Source organism: Mastomys coucha, unplaced genomic scaffold (assembly GCF_008632895.1).
Source record: "Mastomys coucha isolate ucsf_1 unplaced genomic scaffold, UCSF_Mcou_1 pScaffold5, whole genome shotgun sequence".
Lineage (NCBI taxonomy): Eukaryota > Metazoa > Chordata > Mammalia > Rodentia > Muridae > Mastomys > Mastomys coucha.
Window position 1 is genome coordinate 6,624,345 of NW_022196911.1, and position 6,548 is coordinate 6,630,892.

Genomic DNA, 6,548 nt, shown 5'->3' on the forward strand with positions numbered 1-6,548 from the left:
AGGCATGCCTCCTGGTCAATCAGCCTTCATGCCAGTTCAGAGCCAATCCAGGAACACATAGCCTGCACGTGTCCTCTACCCAAGTTTTACAGGGCCGGGGGGTTATTCTCTTAGTGTCCTATGGTGGTGAGGACTCAGGTTTCTTAGCTGTCTCTAGGGGGTCTGGTAGAAGCCCATTAGAACCAGGTAGAGGTAAAGAAAGGTGGAAATAATGTTCTGCTGTTCTGCATTTCCACCACTGGAGGGCTCCACAGTTCTGGACCTGGTGTGCCACTCAATAAACCCTCTCACTAAGGCACTGAGCCTGAAGCAGAGAATTACTGCTAAACCCAGTGTTCCCAAGAACCTGGCATACCTCCAGGGCTGTATGTAGAGGACTTTCTAGGACCCTGAGGACCCAATTTGGAAATCTTAGGTGGGCAGGGTACAGGAGCCAAAAGGGCTGTATGGATTCCTTTCCTGGGATGTGCTCCACATCCTGATTAGCAGGACCCACAGTCCCCCAAATGTCTCTGGGTAGCTGCTGAAAGTGGTGGAGGAGCATGAGGAGATTGAAGAGGAGACTAGTAAACAGGGCCAAGATAGGAGCACTGTCCATACACACTGCTGTGCCCCATCCTGTCTTGGGCAATTTCCTGTCAACACTAAAGTAGGAACCAAATACTCCTTCTCGTAGGACTGTCTGAGATGAGGCTAGCTGGGTATCTGAACTGTAAGCAAGAAAGGCAGGAGCTGTCTGTAACATACATCAGAGCACAGGGTCCCAGATGAGCCTATCTCACAAGTGAGGGCGTCTCCTCCCCAGAGTGGCTTCAGTCAGGTTTAGAAGAAGTATAGGTTGCCTGCTCATCAAAGAGGTGAGCTCTCACCTACTCCTGCAGACTCAGGAAGGGTGCCTTCTCTGTGCCCATCTATACTGAGTCCAGGGAACACCCAGTCATCACACTCATGTGAATTCATACTCTGTCAGATATTCTAAACTGTAGCCATAGAGTCTCGATTCAACTTCAGTGGCCAAGGCCAGCTGATTTTTACCTGGAGAAGTCTCTGAGAATGAGGCCACACACAGTGTTAGTGACACATTGTCCATGAGTGGCTTTCAGTGTAGCCCTGAGTGACCATCCTAGCCTGTGCCCAGGAATTCAGATTAGCACTTTGTTACCTGGTCCTATAGCTCACCTCCACTACAGTTCCATGTGTCCTGCCTGCTGCAGCTGATCCAGGAACCACTAGATGTCTTCCCACAGAAGCTCAAGTCCATGTAGGTTCATCCACAGACATCTCACACTCTCCTTGCTGGGAGTTCTGCTTGATGCCTGCTGTGTGGGAGGTGCCTCACCTTTGGAGCAGAGTGAGAGGCAGTGGAAGAGATGTTGTCTGCTTCTCTTATTGTCCTCATTGTCCAGAGAGTTCCTGCTGCTTTGCTCCAAGTCCAGGTGCAGCTCCAGCAGGTCACTGATACAGGATTCCTGATAGCTCTTCTCTGTGAAAAGAAACACAAGTGCTAGTGTTGGAGGAGCATGAAGTACCCCTGCATTCCTGGACACAGTGGTGGTCAGCGTCCAGACAATTCTAGAGATACATCAGACCATAGGTATCTAGAGCAACGAATCACTCTTGGAGAATGAGCTCTACATTCCCATGACAGCTAAGCAACCATGAAAGGACTTTGTCCCCATCACCCTCCTAGCATCCTCTTGTAATGGTTCTTTAGGCTGTGACACCTTGTCTCTTAGCTACAGAGCCATCCTGAGCAGTCATGGTGGTCTGTCACCTAGGAGAGACCAGATGAAAACAGAGACCATCAGTTTTTTCTGAGGATGTATGGTTGTGGGATATGCACCCAGAATCCTTGAGGGCTTGCCTTGTAACATGGGCAGATAGTTCTACTTTTTCATGCCTCACAATTGTGGTCAGGCACACTCCTCTCTGTCTCTGTCTCTGTCTCTGTCTCTGTCTCTGTCTCTGTCTCTCTTTCTCTCTCTCTCTCTCTCCCTCCCTCCCTCTCTCCATCTCTGTCACAAGCACACACTCACATATACACATTCATACACACACATGCATGCACACACATTTACACACACACAGGCATGCACACATAAACTTACACCCCACTACATGCATGAACACACATACATGCAAGTGCATACACAGAAACAGGCACACCCTCCTGCCTGTACACTGTGGCTTCAGTGTGCAGCAAGTCAGGTTCTCTCTCAGTGGAGTCTTTAAAAACTGGAGAGAAGAGTGGGTCTTTGGGCAGCACCAAGGCTACCCCCTTGCAGGTTGCATCTTTATCTGTTTGCAAGGCTAAGGATGTAAGGAAAAGACACTGTAGAATCACGGGCATCTTAGAGTGAAGGAAAGATCACTCCCACATTTCATCCTAAGCCCCTGGTAGGGAGAGACAGGAGCTGATGACCATCAGCAGTGATGATTTGCAACAGAAGGTATGGCCTGGATGCCCAGTCAAGCACAGCCAGCCAACCCTAGGAGTGGGTCTCAAAGTTTGATATGCTATATCCTCAGACCCTAGAGAGGGTGTGTGGCCATCAGCTATGTGCGCTGTCCCAGGTGAATCTAATACCCACTTTCTACCTCCTCCAGCTGCTGTAGCCACTGCAACACAGGCTGGAATCTGAGGTGGAGCTGGTGGGTGGTACTAAGCTGTTGCAGCAGGTAATGGGAGTGCCAAGCATGGCACTTGTAGAACGGCAGCTTCCATATTGGCAACAGCCCTTGTGGCTGGATTCCCAGCATCTTCCCCCAGACAGAATGGAACAACAAGGTGATTTTACAGTCCAGAAACTGCCCCAGAAGCGGGAGAGAAATACCTTAATGTCAATCATAAGCCCCAACTGCAGCTGGCCTATACTTTGTTTAGAAAGTTTGTGTCCCCACATTTGAGAGACAGCAGAGTCTGAGCAAACATTTACCCTCAGACTCAGTAAGGCTCATTTTGTGCAACCTGGCTTCCTAAGCTGGTATCTAGCTGGAGTTACTACACCCCAGACCCCTCTTCCTTTCCGGCTCTTACAGCCCATCAACTAGAGTTTATAATTAAACAACAATAAACAATAAGAAAGTTAAATATCAGTGAGTAGTAAACCTGATACTAAGGCCAAAAGCCAGAGTCTAAACTCTACTTCAATGGCCAAGGCCAGCTGATGTTTTACATGGACAAGACTCTGAGAATGAGAACATGCACAGTGTTAATGACACATTGTTTGTGCTTGAGTGGCTTTCAGTGTAGCCCTGAGTGACCATTCCAGCCTGCATCCAGGGATTCAGATTAGCATTGGCCAGGTCAGGCTCTTTGCTACCTGGTCCTATAGCTCACCTCCATTGTAGTGCCATGTGTCCTGGCTGTTGCAGCTGCTCCAGGAACAACTAGATGTCTTCTCACAGAACCTCACAGTCCCTGTGGATTCATCCACAGACATCTCAAACTCTCTCTGCTGAAAAAGCCAAGGTGTCACAAAGTGCAAATATGTATAAATTATAAGCCAACGATAACATGTAGTGAATAAATCGACAAACAAGAATAATGTAAAAATTTGAAAACAAAATACATTGAAATGGAGATAGACTGAAGCAGCCTAAAATGCAAAAGTAAATAATCAAAACAACAAAATACCATGTGAGAAAATAAAAACAACCACAATAAAACAGAAGCAGTCATCCAAATAAAGTTAAAAACAAAACAAAACAAAACAAAAAAAAAACCCTCCAACACTAAGGGGACACATAGAGCCAGTGGCCTTGCAAATATATGGCCTAATTCTATCTCTGGAACTCATACCGGAATCAATCAACCATCAGATAAATAAATAGCCAGCCATCTACATAGGCCTTTAATCTGAGATTATGGGGTTGGCATATCAAATCCCTGGGAGCCACTGGTCAGCCAACCCAGATACTTGGCTAACTTCAGGCCAGTGAGTAAGCCTGTCTCGAAAACAAGGTTGATGGCATACCTTAAGAACAGCAGCTGGACTGACTTCTGGCCTCTACACTCACTTGCACCAAGGTGCAGGCAATACAGATACAAGAGGCAAAAAGGGGTGAGAACACACACACACACGCACAAGCACACACACACAAACACACACATACACACAAAAGCACACACACAAATACACAAAAGTGAAGTTATACACACACAAACACACTCACACGCATGCAAACTCTTACATAAAACCAGAATTACACTAAACACAATCACATATGAACAGGTACACGCATACTTACACACAAAGCAAACCTATAAGCACACACTGCAGGCATACACAGGAACAGGCACAAACACATAAAACTGGAAACTCACACACTCCTACATACACTGACGCACACACACACACACACACACACAGGAACTATTATATACACACTCACACACAAGCAAATCTGTAAACACAAACTCCTACACTCACTGATACATACACATCTACACAGCACACATACAAATCAATACAACCACACACAGCTCACTAGATTCAATAAAATCACAGAGGGCACCACTCCACACCTCCTCTCAATGCACTCAAAGAAATCCAGGCTTGGCCACAGCTTAACATCTGTTGGCTGGGGCACCTCACAATATCTCCTCAGGAAGTCATAATAGGACCTGTTCTGACATGGTTAGAAAGGACTTCAAGGCTCTGACTCAGCTGGGCTATGGGGAGTGATATTAGACTTTTAGAAATCAGAGCCTCTAGGATGTTTTGCTGTCCTTAGGACTCTGGTTTGAATGTTTGCTGTGCCCACTGCTTTAAAGTCCTCATGTCTACACTCTGTGTGTCACCTTTTCTTTGAATTCTGACTTAATGGCTTCAAGCTACAAAGACAAAGATGTGTTTCTAAACCGTGCGATCAGGGAAGACACTGTTCTCGTACTTCCTCAGAAAGGCTCTAGGTTCTCATCAAACACCTGAGACAGGGCTGCAGAGATAGGCAGAGCACTTCCCTCCCAAGGGGAGGACTTGAGTTTGAATCCCCAGAACCCACATCCAAGTGGGATGCAGCAGCAAAGTCCATAAGCTCAGCATCCCAGGTTAGGGTTGGGGGATGGGAATGGAGACAGGGGATGTGCAGGTGTGAGGACCTGTCTGGAGAACAGCTTTGGACAGGACATAAGCATCAGGGTATGCATGCATACCTAGGCACATAATGGGGTATGCACACACATGCAAACGCCCTCTCCCACACAGAGGTTGGCATGATGGGTAGAAAACCAAGTCCATACTGAGTGTAGTGCTCACTTTAGACATTAAGGTCCAAAGGTGGAACAGGCATGTGTGAGGACCAGAAGCTCTGTGCTCCCTGAGACCAGAAGGAACAGAGTGGCTATGCTGACACAGATGAAATAGTTCTGAACCACAGACTGTGACAGGGCACAGGACCCAGTCTGCTATGTTATTCCTGAGCATCCAGTCCACCCAGAAGCTAACTATTGAGCTCCAACTGGCTCAAGCTCTGAAAGGGCCTCTGCTTTTCAGAGTGCTCTGCACAGTGCACTGTGTAGCACTTCCCTTTTGAAGACTCTTTTCTGGGGTTTTGAGTCCCCTTATATCCACAGACACTAAGTCTGGGAGGAAAGAGCCTCATCCGAGAAGTTCATTGCCAGCCCTTAGAGCAGAAAAGCAAAGAAACCTGCCACCACTGGTAACTGTGGCTCAGGTTCTGACTTTGCAGTTGATATCAGGTGCCTTGGATTCCTCCCTAGCTTGAGTCAGTGATCTCAAATGCAAGTCCCTGCTTCCTGGTTTGTAGTATCAATCACAGGACAGTTTCAGGCCAGGGAAGCAGTGAATACCATCTATGCCTTGTTGTCTGGATTTGAGGGAGATTGTTGATACCCAGAGGAAGCAAGGGCTACATGGCATGTATTACAGTACTGGGCTAGGGCTGGAATCCAAATCCCCTTCTCCCTTGAGGCCAAGGGACACTGATGTTTAGCTAACACCAGCATCTCTGATCTTCGAGCTCTGCAGACTCTGGGATCCTAGACAACTTATCTCTCATTGATAAATTAAGAAATGATTGTCCCTTAAGCACCAGAGAGGTCCGAAGGGTGGGAAACACCCCCAGGGTCTCAGTGCTCTGTTGGTGACATACATGAACCTGCTCTAGACAGAGGGTGGACCTGGGAATTGATGTTTGCTGTGTTTAGGGGACAGAAACAAAGAGTCCTATGGGAGTCCTGGTACAAGCCTGCCCAGGGATGGCTTAGGGAGCCTCACACAAGCCCTGTATTTCATGTATCCACAGCTTTGTCTACCAAACTCAGCTGTATGCCATTTACTCTCCATCCTGCTAGTGACTCTAAATGCCTTTGTACAAAATGAGATCAAGTAAGAGCTGCACGAGGACATGGGTGATAAGAAACAAGGTAAGTGTGGGCTCTGTGGAGAGGTTAACATGGGCTAATAGCTTAAAGGGTCACAGTCCCAGGAGCCATGATGGGTGGGTACTCTTGTCTAGCCCCCAACACAGAGATCTTTAAAAGACATTAAGAAAATGCTTCTCTCAATAGCTGTGCAGAGCAC

General features: G+C 47.2%; 2 protein-coding genes across 2 annotated transcripts in view; one reads left to right on the forward strand and one right to left on the reverse strand.

Annotated features, from left to right (window-relative positions):
- The window catches only part of LOC116079190 (FERM domain-containing protein 1-like), a 153,188-nt gene extending 149,092 nt beyond the window's left edge, over window positions 1–4,096 (reverse strand). The window contains exons 1-3 of the transcript XR_004113799.1: window positions 3,978–4,096; window positions 3,341–3,458; window positions 1,180–1,483 (exon numbers count right to left, since the gene is read on the reverse strand). The gene's annotated coding sequence lies outside the window, so the exon portion shown is untranslated. The remainder of the gene's footprint in view (window positions 1–1,179; window positions 1,484–3,340; window positions 3,459–3,977) is intronic.
- The window catches only part of LOC116079189 (sperm motility kinase 2B-like), a 145,153-nt gene that overhangs the window by 129,509 nt on the left and 9,096 nt on the right, over window positions 1–6,548 (forward strand).